At 31.2% G+C, this 15,296-nt stretch overlaps 2 protein-coding genes and 1 long non-coding RNA gene across 6 annotated transcripts in view; 2 read left to right on the top strand and 1 right to left on the bottom strand.

Moving 5' to 3' along the window:
• Window positions 1-14,390, bottom strand: part of LOC112729698 (uncharacterized) — a 30,207-nt gene extending 15,817 nt beyond the window's left edge. For 2 of the 4 annotated variants that reach the window (XM_072208810.1, XM_072208811.1), the window contains exons 1-4: window positions 14,218-14,388; window positions 8,288-8,382; window positions 7,166-7,250; window positions 4,651-4,717 (exon numbers count right to left, since the gene is read on the bottom strand). The gene's annotated coding sequence lies outside the window, so the exon portion shown is untranslated. Of the gene's footprint in view, window positions 1-4,650; window positions 4,718-7,165; window positions 7,251-8,287; window positions 8,383-14,217 lie in introns of all 4 variants that reach the window. The other 2 variants (XM_072208809.1, XM_029290587.2) reach the window with 1 other exon arrangement.
• Window positions 1-15,296, top strand: part of LOC112726874 (probable transmembrane GTPase FZO-like, chloroplastic) — a 56,770-nt gene that overhangs the window by 38,309 nt on the left and 3,165 nt on the right. The gene's annotated exons all lie outside the window — the stretch shown is intronic.
• Window positions 10,140-12,603, top strand: LOC114924860 (uncharacterized). Its single transcript, XR_003812581.2, has 3 exons — window positions 10,140-10,310; window positions 10,403-10,457; window positions 10,568-12,603. It is a non-coding gene; the product is annotated as an uncharacterized lncRNA (long non-coding RNA).

Below are 15,296 nucleotides of genomic sequence, written 5' to 3'. Positions count from 1 at the left end.
TGAAAAGCAATTGACATCTTCTAAAAAAAGTTTTCTTGGGAGCTATTATAATAAGCAATTTGATTGAAAAATCTCTACTCGAATTACAACATAGTTTGCATTAAAATAAGAGTTATGCTACGTGTACACCAAAATCAGCCACCAGTATAAAATATATGCTGAAATATAAATAAAATGAATTAAATTACACATGTATTTATATACAAATACATTGGTGGCTGATTTTAGTGACTGATTTTAGTGTACAAATAACATTTTTGTTAAAATAATAATTATTATTAGGACTTTTGGATCATGTACTACATGTCTAAGACCATATATACTGTGTGGTTTAATTTTTTTTTTTTATTTTGTCCACAATATTTGTGATTTTATTTAACAGTATTTTTAATATTTAATTTTATTCAATTTTATCCCTAACATTTTTAATTTTGTGTTGAAATTACTTATGAATATTAACTCTATCTAAAATATTACAAAATTGAAAACATCCAAAGACAGTCTTGACACAAATTGAAAATATTAGAGAGAATATTGAATGAATAAAAAATTTTAGGGATAAAATTGAATAAAATTAAATATAAGAATATGTTTGAAAAAAAAATCACAAATGTTAACAATAAAAAGTATATTTTGTCCTCTAATATTTATAAGGTTTAATTATTTTGTTAGTCCTATACTTTTATTAAAATTTTTAATTAGGCCCTTATATTTTTTCTTTTCAATTGAATTTCTATATTACTTTTAATTTCGTAATTAGGTCTTTTCATGTAAAAAATATTAGAATCAACAAAATATTTCTCTAAAAAAATATGTGGTCGAAGATATAATTAAATTCTTAATTATAAATTTTTTCAATTTATAAAAAAATATTTAGTTAACTCTAACATTTTTTACACTAGAAATGATCTAATTATATAATTAAAAATAATGTAGAGATTCAATTGAAAGAAAAAATATAAGAACCTAATTGCAAATAAGAATTAATAGAGTAATTAAACCTATTTATTAGAGAGGTAGAAGTGTATTTGAAGTTAAAAGGAAAATTGTGGTGGTATTTGGATTATGGAAAAAGCTTTGTCTTCTTGATGTTCTATAATGAACATCTCTCACCAAGTTAAGCTTGATTGGGGTAATAGGGAGTAATACGATATATAAGAGTACTATTCCAGCTATTGGCAGAGCTTTGGCACTATCTGTACACTATAAAAAAAAATATTGAGTACTGTCAAATTTAGTGTCGAATGTTATCGGTGAGTTTGCTGTCAAATTTGGCTATAAATTTGTAACTGTCAAATATTATCGTCGGAATTGATGTTCCAACGGTAAGGTCAACGGTAACATTTGACGGAAAAAAATTTATAGCGCGCCCCATTACCGTTGGATTTACCGACGGGTGAATCCATGATAACCTTGTTTAGTGAAACGTCGCGTTTTGGGCACATGGAAAAATGTTACTGTCGAATTTTTCCGACAATAATGTGCCCTAAATGATAACGTGAACCTTTGTCTCCCTCATTTCGAATTTCCTCCTCTCTCTCTCTCTCTATCTACATCTCCACCCTCTCTTTCTCTCTCATCACTGCCTCCACCGTCGCCGCCGGTTCTCTGCCCCCTCCCGTCGCTGCTGCCGCCACTCCACCGTTCTCGGTGAGTCAGAATCTCTGCTCAACGCTCTCTCCACCGCGACATTAAGCCTCCAGCACCGTGACATCCGCCACTCTCTCCACCGAGGCGCACTTCGGCGAGCCATCCTACTGCCGTAACTTCCATCTCCATCGTTGCTCTACTCTTCTTGCTCTGAGGTTGGTTTTGGAATTTTGTCAATTTTCAATTTAATCTTCTCTGTCTTAATTTCATTGTGGTTTAATTAGATTTTAATTTTTCGTTCATAATTTGGTTTAGTTAAACTACTTTTTGCTGATAGGTTGATTTAGAGCAAAATTATAATTTTTATTTTTTATTAGGATTTTTCTTGGTTCATAGGTAATTAAGCATGCTATTGTGATTCTTGGGTTTGTAGTTTGAATTTGTTTAGAGTTTGTAATTTAGTTTGATTAATTTAGATTAGATTCAATACATTAGGTTTTGAATTATTCAAGTGTTTGAAATTTACTAAAATTTTGTTATTTCCTACATTAATGACTATTTTGCTAAGATATTGTTATTGAGATTATTTACTAATTGTTTAATTTCAATTTAATTTACTTTAGGTTTAGTTAGAATTTCAATTTCAATTTTGAATCCGTTTCAAAGTTAATTCAGGGTTAGATTTCTAATCTTAGTTGATTGAAGTTGATTAAGTTATGTTAGATTCAATACATTAGATTTTGAATTGTTCAAGTGTTTGGAATTTACTAATTTTGTTATTTCATGCGTTTATGACTGTCTTGTTGAGAAATTGTTGCTGAGATTGTTTGCTAATTGTTTAATTTCAGTTTAATTTAGGTTAGATTTAGTTAGAATTTTAATTTCAATTTTGAATCAGTTTCAAAGTTAGTTTAGGATTAAGTTTCTAATCTTAGTTGATTTAGGTTAATTAAGTTAGGTTAGATTCAATACATTAGGTCTTGAATTATTGAAGTGTTTAGAATTGTCTAATTGTGTTAATTGTTGCATTGATGATTGTTATTTGTAGACATGTTGACAGGCAGTAGTGTTGCGGATTAGGCTTTTGGTCGTTGTCGTAGCCGTGGTCGGGGTAGAGGGAGGATTTCTTCCGGTACCACCGGGACTTCTGGATCGTCTCCCGATACTCCGACCATGCCGATGACGTCACAGGTTGCGTGTTTAGTGGACTAGCCTTTCATCATGGTCCCTAACCCCAACTACATGCCTCCATCTATGGCAGCAACGCCACCTCCGACCGCTCAGCAACCTGCATTCACGGCAACGCCGACTCGAGTGACGGATGCTGGGGTCCCAAAGTCCAGTCACGGAAGTGAGGCAGCAGCTGATGCCCCTCCACCATCTCCTACCACACAGTTGCGTATTTGGCCCGATGGCGGCACGGGGTAAGTAACACGTTCAATGCTCATGTATTTCCTATTTATGGTTATCGCTGAAAGTGCTTAAGTTGTTTTTAGTTTAGTTGATTTAAACGTTAATTGCTGATTATTGTCTTTAGTTTTTATGATTACGATTCCTGATGTTGCTGAAAGTTCCTGAAACCTGATTCCTTTTTAGTGGATTTAGGTTGATTTGAATTGCTGGCCTTTTTTCTAGTTTTAATGATCATGATTCCCGTTATTGATGAAAGTTTCTGAAACCTGATTCCTGTTTAGTGGATTCATATTGATTTAGATTGCTGGTTTTTATTTTCTAGTTTTCATGATTACGATTCCTGATATTGCTGAAAGTTCCTGAAACCTGATTCATGTTCAATGAATTTAGGTTAATTTGGATTGTTGGTTATTATTTTCTAGTTTTCATGATTACGATTCCTAATATTGCTAAAAGTTCCTGAAACTTGATTCCTATTTAGTGGATTTAGGTTGATTTGGATTGCTGTTTTTTGTTTTCTAGTTTTCATGATTATGATTCTTGATTCTTGTTTTTAGATTTAATGATTAGGGTTGATTCTTGTTCATGGGTTGTTGTTAGGTATTTGTCGAACCTAAACATGTGTACTTAAGAGATGACGAATGTCATCAAGTTAATGTGTGATCAGTCCTGATTCAGTTACACAAAGATTTCCGCTGAGATCAGGCAGCGCTGATTTGAAAAATGAGTGATAATTACTTTCATTGTTTCTATTTTAAATCTTTTTAGCTATTTTATATCTTTTATCTTGTTTACCTATGTTTACAGCTTCTTGTTTAACGCATGATATTTTTGAATGAGTTTAGGTTATTGATATTTTTAATGATTTTTGAGGCCAAGCTAGTAATAATGTGGCCCTTGTGGGTGGATTTGTATTCAGAAGTAAAGGATGGTAATTATGGCCAAGGTTGATATTTTATGGTGAACCACCACTTTCCAACACTATATGTGTGTGTGTTTGTTTTAAGCTTCTTGAGTGTCTAACAAGAAACAACGTAGCACAAAAACTAAAAAAATTCTCAAACGTAGTGTGTTCCAAAAAAAAAAAAAAAAACAATTAATGAGTCTAACTAGAGAGGAAAATAGATGTCTTTTAGTTGAATTTTTGTTTTGTTTTTTTTTGTAATGAGTGTAATTTTTATACATATTGAAAGAATATTATAATTTTTTTTATAATTTAAAATTTATAATTTTTTTATTTAGTCATAATTTTTATATTATTATCTAAAATAAATCTGTTCAATTTTATTTTTTTCATTCTCAAATTCTAGTTATATTATTCCATTAGGTTCACTCTAATACCTAACATTTAGTTCCCTATTTATGGTATTTCCCTATTTATGGTATTGATTAGAAAATGTACTTTTTGTTATCATTATAATTTGATTAATTATTTTTATTATTATTTCAATAATTGGTGCCCTTAATAACTTTTATGTGATTTTTATATAGCAGTACAGGTACTAGGACAAGACATATTCCACTAAAAACATTTACGAACTCTCATAAGATGAAGAATATAATATTATGTAAATATTTACACGTTCATATATAGTAATATTAAGCATGGACTTCATTAAAAATAAAAAGTAATATGATCATACATACCTTCGGCACCCAACACAAATTTTTCAATAACTCTGGTCCATTTCTCTATCTACATTCTTCTTTGGCACTGTAAAATTATTCAATCATATCATAGTTGAAATATAATGAATTAACCAAGTTATTAGAAACCCTTTAATTTGAAAACGTTTTAAAAAGAAATGTGTAAAATTTGCACGGTAGTTGAAAAATACAAAAGATATTGTATATATCTTTCATTCAAATACATAAAACAATATACATTCCTAAAAAAATATCTATTTTACATGAGTGTGTGGAACCTATTAAAAATATTAGTCATTGATACGAATTCATTAGCATTAGCTGCTACTACAGGCCTAATGAAATAAGCTGAGAATAATGAAGAAATAATTGGGAAAGGTAACCCAATACCAAAACAGAGAAGCAAACGTGTGAGGAAGCCACCAGTATGAGGGAAGGATTATGACATGTGAAATGAGGGAATGCTAAAGAGAAATAAAATAGAGGTAGTGTCAAATTTTTTATGTAACAACCTAAAGAGAGGAAGAGATTAAAAAGGAAGAGAGTGAATAGAGAGAGGAGTAAGAATTTTGTATTGTTTCCTTTGAGGAGTATTTTTTCCTTATTCGAAAAGGGAAAGTTCTTATACATTCTAATTCCAGATTTACCTACACAATTTCTATTTTACTATTTAATTTATATTCATATTTTGCCTGGGTTACGTATTTTGTTCCTCATGTTCTTGCTGTGTATTGTTGTTTGAGCTGAATTGTTATAGCAGGATTATCATTGATGCTTTCATTGAGGGTCTGCAATGGCCGAAGAAATTCGCTTGTCTAGGTTGGAAGAATTAACACTCTCTAACAAGCATGAGGTGGAAACGCTGAGCCGCGGCATAGTGGGAGCGATCTAGAGAATCACAGAGACACAGTAGCAAAACTGACAACGAACGACTCGTCACTGCGTGTGATTGAGAAGCTCCTTTGCGACGGGTTAAAGGCGAAGAGTGTTATTAACGACTTGGGTTTCACCGATAACGACATTATGGCGAATTCTAGTTCGGGATCTTTCAATTTGAATGTAGAGTCACAATGGTCATGCAAGCTGAAGGTAGCTAACATTCCAATGTTTGAAGGAGAGGGAGTGAAGGATTAGGTCTTCCGGGTAAAACAGTACTTGGAAATCTTTAACATTCTGATCAAGCAGCAGATTCGAGTACTATCGTTTCACTTAATGGGTGCTACATATGCTTGGTACCGTTGGGGGGTCAATGACAATATTACTTATACCTGGGAATCCTTCCTGGATGCCTTGAGCATTCGTTTCGGTAAGAATCTTTTTCTATGATCCTTGAGCAGCTCTCAAAGAATTGAAGTAGGGTGGTTCTGTGGAAGAATATCAGTGTCACTTTGAAGAATTGAGCAACCGAATAACGGGATTGAGTGAAGAGTGGATAGTGGCCTTGTGAAGAGTGGATAGTGGCCCTATTCACTACTGGACTCCAAGAACACCTGAAGTTTGAGCTGCTGCTGGCCTGGCCCACTTCTTATATTCAAGTTGTTTCTCTTGCCAAGTTACATGACCAAAAACATGATGCAACTTTGGGCCTCACCAAAAACAATGGAGGCAGGCCCAACTCCTTATTTGGGACATCGACCCGTTTTGCACCCCCACCGGACCCTAAACCCAATTTTCTCAACTCAGAAAACTACCACCCAAACCTTCACCCTCCCATTACTCCTTCAACCATTAACTCATAGATAGCATCCTCCACCCCCAAACCACCACCAACAATTAAGAAACTTACTAGTGCTGACATCCGCGCAAGGAGGCAAAAAAGGCTTTGATATTACTGCGATGACAAATACGCCCCAGGCCACTGTTGCAAGTCATCACTGCAGCTCTTAGTGGGAGAAGACAAGTTGTGAGAATTTATGCACGGCTCCAAAATGGGTGAGGCTGAGGATTTTGATTTCGATGACGATGAGGAAAGTGAGGAACAACCACCAATCGGCCCCTTGATGATTCTCATTGATGGGGGGGGGGGGGTACCCATAATTTCGTAAAAGGGTCGATCGCTAGGAGACTGAATTTATCACTCAGTCCAACTCCGGTTCTCCAAGTAATGGTGGGTAATGGAGACTCTATCCACTGTAGAGCGATGTGTAAGAATCTAGCATTGGCAGTACAATGATATAATTTTGCCGCAGATACTTATGTGTTAGATCTGAAGGGGCTGATGTGGTTTTGGGCGTGCATTAGATGATGCAATTAGGCACCATCAGAATTAATTACATGGAATTATTCATGAAGTTTAAAGTCCTAGGTAAGTGGGTTGTGTTTCAAGGTGAACGGTTGTTGAAGGAGACCAGTCTTAACTTCAGAGAATTTAATAAGCTAAACGATAGCAAACCCATTGATCCATGTTCATTTGGAGAATGCTAAGGCTAAAAATAACCCACTGGCGAGTACAGAAGATGACATCATATAGGAGATTCTCGGTACTTTTTCGAATGTATTTGAGGAACCTACGTACCCAGTTACTGTCGTAGTGTGAGGTGGACCATCCTATCCATCTAATTCCGGGGTCAACACCTGTGAGCGTTCGACCATTCCAATATCTGCACTTCCAAAACGAAGAAATGGAGAAATTGGTAAAAGAGATGCTTAGCACGAGAGTCATTTGCAATAGCCAAAGGGCTTTCTCTAGCCCAATATTATTAGTAAAAAAAAAAAGGATGGAGGCTAGCATTTTTGTGTTGATTATCGAGCACTCAACTCCATTGCATTAAAAGATAAATTTTCGATCTCTACTATTGATGAACTTTTAGATGAATTGCATGGTGCTATCTATTTCTCTAAGATTGGCGATCCATAAAAGAGGAAGATATTAAAAAACAGCTTTCAAAACACACATGGGTCACTATGAGTTTATAGTTATGCTATTTGGGCTTACGAATGCACCCTCAATATTTTAGGCTACCATGAATCGGATTTTTCAACTATTCTTGAGGCATTTTGTGGTTATATTTTTTTATGATATGATATTCTCGTATATAATCGGAGTAAAGAGGAACATAAAGAGCACTTAGACCTTGTAAGTGCCAAAAGAACCAACTCTTTGCTAAGCATTTTAAATGCTCATTTGAAGGATTATGACATGTAAAATGAGGAATGCCACTTAGGAATAAAATAGAGGTAGTGCCAAGTTTGTTATATAACAACCTAGAGAGAGGAAGAGATCAAAAAAGAAGAGAGTGAACCAAAGAAAGAGGAATAAAAATTTTGTATTATTTTTTTTAAAGAGTATTTTTCTTTTACTCGAACAAAAAAGTTCTTATACATTTTAATTCCAAATTTGCATACACAATTTTTATTTCACTATTTGATGCATATATATTCATAATCTGTATGGATTATGTATTTTATTTCTCTTGCTCTTGCTGTGAATGGTTATTTGAGCTAAATTATTGTAGCAGAATTATCAGTCGTAGTGATAGTTATATAAAAGTATATTTAAATATAGAAGAAATAACATTTTTTTTAGCATTTACATCCCTCTTTCCAATAAGTTTCATCCTTGCCCAAGCAATGAACCAAACTTAATAAGCTACGACTAGATTCAGAGACAAACTACCATAATGTGCTTCAAACATACCTTTGTATAGTTTGATTAAGATGATCCTAAGTAATGATTTCTTTTTTCACCACCATCACAGTTCCGGCCAGGATAAGAAGCAGCTAAGCAATAGGCTGAAAAAAATATTAATTTGTAAGATAATAATATAAATAATGGTGGATGAAAAATGAATGCAAGAGGAAGAAATAAATAGATTAGAAGGAACATATGATTTTTATTTTGGAATGAGACACAGCCTCCTAATAATCATTCAACTATATTTAAATCTGCACGTTGTGTGGAATTAAAATTAATTAATTTTATACATAAAAAATTATTTAAAAAAACTTAAAAATTAATATTAAATTTAAATAAAATTCTAAAGATATAATACATTCTAGTGTTTGAAAAAATTCATCATCTAATATATATATTTATTAAACTTAAATATTATATAGTACAAGATTAAAACTATTAGATATAATGTAAATATGAATATAATATTTTAATAATTAAAAATAACATTCATGAATTATGACATCATACCTTTTAACATTATTATTATAATTAAATAATATTAAAAAATATAAATTATTAAAAAAAATAATATATAAATGACAAAGATAATATATAATTGATAAATAAAATTAGATAATAAATAACAAAATAAAACTTAAAAAATTATAAAAATTCACTACATTATAGTGTTTTAGGAGTTCATCACTTAATATATAATAAAAAAATTATTTAGCAAACTAAAATAACAAACCGTGATCATTAACTAAATTTTTCAAATAATCACGTAAAACATTAGCAATGATAGAAGAAAAAGATTGAAAGACATAAGATGATGTGAGAAAAATAAAATATGTATAAAATAAATGTTGATTTATATAGTAAATATGAATATAAGTGAGAATAAAAAGAGAAAATAAAATAAGTTTTATTAACTAATTTATATCTATTAAAAAAAATAATATTACTATTAAAGATATAAAATAATATAACCTAAATAAAAATAGAGTAAAAAGATAAGACTAAACATTACCTAATAATAAGAAGATTAAAAAATAGTAATATGATGATAGAAAAACTATAAAATGACAATTTCGTTAAAATGTTTATGTGATAATATTAAAAGTTATCTAATATGTCAAGTATCTATTGTGTCATTATATATTTAATTTTTTTATACATTTTAAATAAATTAATAAATAGACAAATAGATTTTTATAAAATGAAATTTATTCTTTAAATAGGATATGCGATATTAGAATTTAGACTATTGCTATGAGTTAAATTTTTTTTGTTGCTTTTTTGTTGAATTAAATAATTTAATTAATATGTGAAATTATGAGATTAATGCTAAATTGATTCTATAAATGCTATTCTTTATAGTAGTATAAATGTAGGCCTAAAATAGATAATTTTTTCTATATTATTGCTATAGATGACATATATAGTAATTTTATATGAAATATAAAAGTTTATATGTCATTCATTCACTATAATATTATTTTGAGCTCTCTTTTAATATGTTATAATAAATAGATAGATTAGTTGAGTCTATTTTTCATAATTACAATCTAAGTATAAAATAAATAATGAATTATTATAAATGTTTTTGAAAAACATATTAATTAAATGTGTAAACCATGATAAATTAGTAAATAATTAGTCAATAAATTAATTTTTAATAAGAAAGATTAGAAATACGAATATAATATTAAATTAGGATAGAACTCATCGAAACGAGAATTTTAACACTAATTTCGAAAAAAACGGTTTAAGATTGAACCGAACGAACCGAATCGATTGAACTAAACCCAAACCGAATTGTCGATCCAACCGGACCAACTTATTAAATGAACCCAAACTCCCTTCTCTTCCTCATTCAGCTGGAGCAACGTGAAATGCATCCAGGGAAGAGAGGAAACACTGAAACCCTTACGGTGAACTCCAATCCCCCGTAACTTCTCTGTCCGAGCTCCGATCGCCGCATCATTTGCGGCCACGCGTCCACCGCGTTGAGCTCTACATTTCTACCGGAACAATTTCATTGGTAACTTGTTTAATCACTCCCAGCCTCCTCTTCCCCCAAATTTTTTAGAATTGAGTAGAAATATTGAATTTCTTTGATTTATGATATTTTAGGATCCAATTAGCTTGAGGAAAACGTTCACTCTTACTTATATGAAGCTTGGGTAAGGTGAGGATACAATAATTCTATTTTAATTTTATTGAATTTGAGTTTTGAGTATTAAATTGGATATATATATATATATATATATATATATATATGTTATGAATATGTATTAGGTTGTGAATGAATAGTTGGAGCTTGAAATTGTGGATATTGGAACTTGGAGGAAGCTGAGCCTAGTGTTTATTGAATTTTGAGTGGCTGTGTTTGTGTTGGATAAATTGCTTTGGTCGCTACGCAGAAATCGGCCAAGGTATAGTTTATGTTTCTTGCATTTAATATATAATGTTCTGTGAAAACTTAGGTTAGATGACCATAGGATAAGTTGGAATGCAGGTGTATATATAATATTTAGTAATTTGATTGGTGAATATATTTGGTTTGATTTGGTGATTGGGGTATATGCTGGAAATGGTTACTATATGATTGGTAGGAGGATATATTGTTGAATTATTGAATATATGGTTACAAGTATAATAAAGGAAAGCTTGGTGGTTTTGATGAAAAAGAAATTGTGTAATGTTATGGAATGGAGGTTGACGAAATGATGTAGAATTTATTGAGTAATGATGTCGGCATTTGAGTTGGTATTGATAGGATTGGAAAAGAATGGAATGGAATTTATTGAATGAAAATAAGGTTTGAAATTGTTTGCAAAATTTGGTTTTGGGCTGAATTTCGGCCGGCTATAACTTGCCTTCTGGAATCCCAAATTGATTATAACTTGTTTTAAATGAAAATTGGGTTCGTGAAGTTTATGCCATTCGAAGAACGGATGAAAAATGATTTAAAACGATTGAGTTATGGCCGTTGAAAAATTTGGTAAAGAATATGTGGATATGCAGGTGGTTCCCTGATTGTGCAGCTTTCTGTTAATTTCTTTTTTTTTTTTGAAGAACGCATGTCCATGCGTACGCGTGGCCCACGCGTACGCGTGGCCCACGCGTACGCCTGGTATGAAATTTTGGTGATGCGTACGCGACTGGTCTCATGCGTATGCGTAAGGCAAACAAGCATGTCCACGCGTACGCGTGACCCACGTACACGCGTGACACGAAGTTTTCACCTACGCGCACGCGTGAGCCACGGGTACGTGTGGCCCTTGTTTCAGCAAACATGATTTTTTAGTTTTTAAATCATATTTCAAACTTCTAGACCTCTATTTTCATTCCTTTAGTCATGAATAGTAGTATTACACCTGATAATCAGATGAAGTTAGGAAATGGGGATAACTTGGAGGTGAAATAAAGATGAAAAGTGATGAATTGATTATGAAATATTATAGATGATCATGTATGATACTTGACTTGATAATCAAATGAATGATTATGCATGAAACTTGGCTTGAATGATTAAATGATATGAGATACGAGATTCCCTGGATAAAGTGTGTCGTGGCTTGCCACCACGTGTACTAGGTTGAAAACTCGATACTCTGTTGACCCTACGACGTAAGGGTAACTGGGGCACTATAAATTCCCGGAAATGTTAACCCCCTTGAGCAATATTGATTATTTGATAAAAAACTATGCATAGACTCTTGGGGATGCACGTCGAAGGACAGTCTAAGGTTTTCGAACTTGTCGGATTGGCTGGATAACCGACAGATGAGCCTCATCAGTCATAGGACAGGCATGCATCATCTGCATATTACTTGAATTACTTGCTTGTGCATTAACTGGATGTGCCTAAGTGTATTTGCCATGCTAAATGTATAACTGTTACCTGCTGTATTTGTAACCTTCTCTTGCTTGCTTTTTATCTATTTAACTGTCTGTAAAATATTGATGGAGATGGAGGTATGAAGGAATGGCAGTATGAGATTTAGATTTAAGGTTAAGTTAAGTCAGATTTAGATACTCTTAGAAAACCACCTTTTATGGCTTCTATTTAATACTTTAAGCTCTGTAATCTGAGTGTCGGCGTTCTAGGATTGCCTCTGGCACCTTTACCATACTGAGACAAGATTTTGTTTATGTACATTTGGGTTTTGGATATGTACGTATATATGTGTAAATATTCTCCGGCCAGTCTTGACTTCGCAAGTTGAGTTAGGAGCTTGTTATTTTGTATCTTTGGCACTCTATTCCTACTTTTATAATTTTATGTTTGATGGTTATATCTTCCTTAACACGCAAGTTAACTCGTTTCTTGAGCGTTGCGCTTTTATTTCACGATTTTAATTCCTCTATTCTTCAAGACTCCTAGCATATTATAATTCTTCTGCTATTATATGTACACATTTTATTTTAGAGGTCGTAATACCACACTACCTCTGTTTTACGACTTAAGTGTAAAGTTCAATGTGGTAGGGTGTTACAAAATGTGTTCAAGGAATATTTAATAATTTTTTTTGTTATTTTCTTAATTTTTAAACAGATAAAAAATTTAAATAAATTTAATATTTTAAAAACCTTAAAGACAATTAAAAATTAAAGATATATTTAAGAACATGACTTAGAAAGATATATTGTTTTTCTTTTCACCGGCTATTATCAAATCATTCTTTTCACGGGCTATTTTCTTATTTTTATTGACGAATTTTATATTAATTACTGACAAATTTATCAATTGGATTTCATCCAAAACTCTTATCAATAAATTTTTGTTCATTGATTCTTTTCGTCAAAAAATTACCAGCAAAACTTTTTCTAAAATTAAAATTAAGAGGTTGACAAAACTGTTAAATTATCGTCGAGTTTTCTACCTATAATTTTTTAGTCAAATTTTCAATGAATTTTCTATCAAACCTTAAAAAAGAGAGGAAATTTTTTATTTACCGATGAAAAATCCATTTGCAATTTGGATAGATTTTCGACGAATTTTCGTTAATAATGTAGACTTTAAAACAAGTTATTGTCAATATCGATCGTTATTATATAAAACTTCATATACTTGGAAACACATATAATTTTTAAATTTAGGGTAAAGTATATTTTTTGTTCCTAAAGTTTGACAAAAATTTTAAAAATATCCCTAAGTTTTATTTTATTTCAATTTTCTTCTAGAAGTTTTTGATTTGCATCAAATATATCCCTGATGGCTAATTTTTCAAAAAATTTAAAATCGATTCAACAACAATTTTATAAGAACAACCCATCAACAGTACACAAGCAAATTAAGCATAATTTTCATACATTATTGTTAGATTGGTCTTAAATTTTTTGAAAATTTAGCTGTCGAGTGTATATTTGATGCAAATCGAAAATTTTTGGGACAAAATTGAAATAAAATAAAACTTAGGAATATTTTTAAAACTTTTAACAAACTTCAGAGACAAAAAATATAATTTACCCTTAAATCTATTATATCTATAATAATATTAATAAAAGTTTTACCTGTGTATTAAGATTTAATTTAGAGATCAAATAAGTACGTAAGTATCAGTAATAAAAGAAAAAAAAAAAAGTTAATTACTATTGACACAACAAAGTATTCATTTCTTTTGTATAAGTTTTATGAATTAAATTATTTTTATTTTTGTACTTTATATTTTATAAGAGGGAGTGAAATGGCAATTGAACATATGTGATTTCCAACACATCATCAATTCAACTACTTGCTGTGCAAAACTGCAAACAAAAGAGCATGAACTATATATGCATAGTACTTGTATTAAATCATCATCATCAGACATATAGAGGGGCAAAAAATTAAATAGTACAAGTTGTCTATTAGCCATTTAGTATTTTAGAAGCAAACATAATAAGGATAACAAGAAGTGAGTACGGGGAAGAAGACAAGTTAATTAAATTATTATACGGACCTGGAAAATCAAAGGTACAATAATATCTTTGGTTCAGCTTTCTTATGCTTCCTCAATCTCTCTTTCTCTCCGATCCCTCTGCTTAGATCTTTTCCTTCCTTCCTAGATTTTTGGTATCCTTTGGGTCTTATGTATACCAACATCTCATAAATTCTTTGCTTTGCTTCAGGCACATAATAATTTACGCTTGGAAAAGTATAGGTAACCAACAAGATTTTTGAACAATGTGTAAATAATGTGAATTAATAGGGTTAAAATAGTAAATTTAATTAGTAACATTAAATTAAAGTGTAGTGTATTTTCATTTGATTGGTGAGTGTTCATGTTGTTCAAAATTTTCATTGTTACCCTAGCACTCCCCTTTATCCTTTAGGCTTTTTTCTTTATTCCTTCCCTTATTGGTTCGCTTCTTTTTTGTTTGAGTAAACATGCCTCAATGCATTTTAGCCACATTCTTTGCTTCAGAGACCAACTCTACTTTGGATGCTATAAATCTATTATTGCCACTCTTTCATTACGTTTCCCAAACAAAACAATTTCATGTCTTTGCCTTTTGCTTTTCCTTTCCTTCTTTTCCCTTTTTTTTCAAAAAAAAAAAAAAAAAAAAAAGAGAAAATTCTTACACTAATTATTCTGTATCACCTCATCAACGTTTTTTGCTTGTTTGTTTTTATTTATTGTTATTACTATTTGAACTATTAACTCTCTATTTGAAGATACTAAGAAATCAATTATATATCCAGAGAGTATTTGAGCTCAAGCTAAATAAGAACTGGGATGTACGATTTACTTTAATTCAGCCATTATTCCAAATCCAAGCATGATTCATAGAATTTCCAAACTAGATAAAAAATTTATTCAAAATCGCATAAACACTACAATCTGGGATTATTACAATATCTTTTAATAATTTATAAAATTAATTGTGATCTCTGTTCTTTTTTCTAAAAGTTACTAATAAAACTCTTAATTTCTAAAAAGAAGAAAATATATATAAAGACTTCTTCGTACTTAAAACACAATCAAGACAGTATTTGAAACATTTGCGCTCAACCTAGTTTTCCTGCTTAATTATAGAT

This window comes from Arachis hypogaea, chromosome 12, assembly GCF_003086295.3.
Source record: "Arachis hypogaea cultivar Tifrunner chromosome 12, arahy.Tifrunner.gnm2.J5K5, whole genome shotgun sequence".
Taxonomy (NCBI): Eukaryota; Viridiplantae; Streptophyta; class Magnoliopsida; order Fabales; family Fabaceae; genus Arachis; species Arachis hypogaea.
Note: the sequence above shows the minus strand (reverse complement) of the source record. Positions and strands in the feature narration are given on the sequence as shown.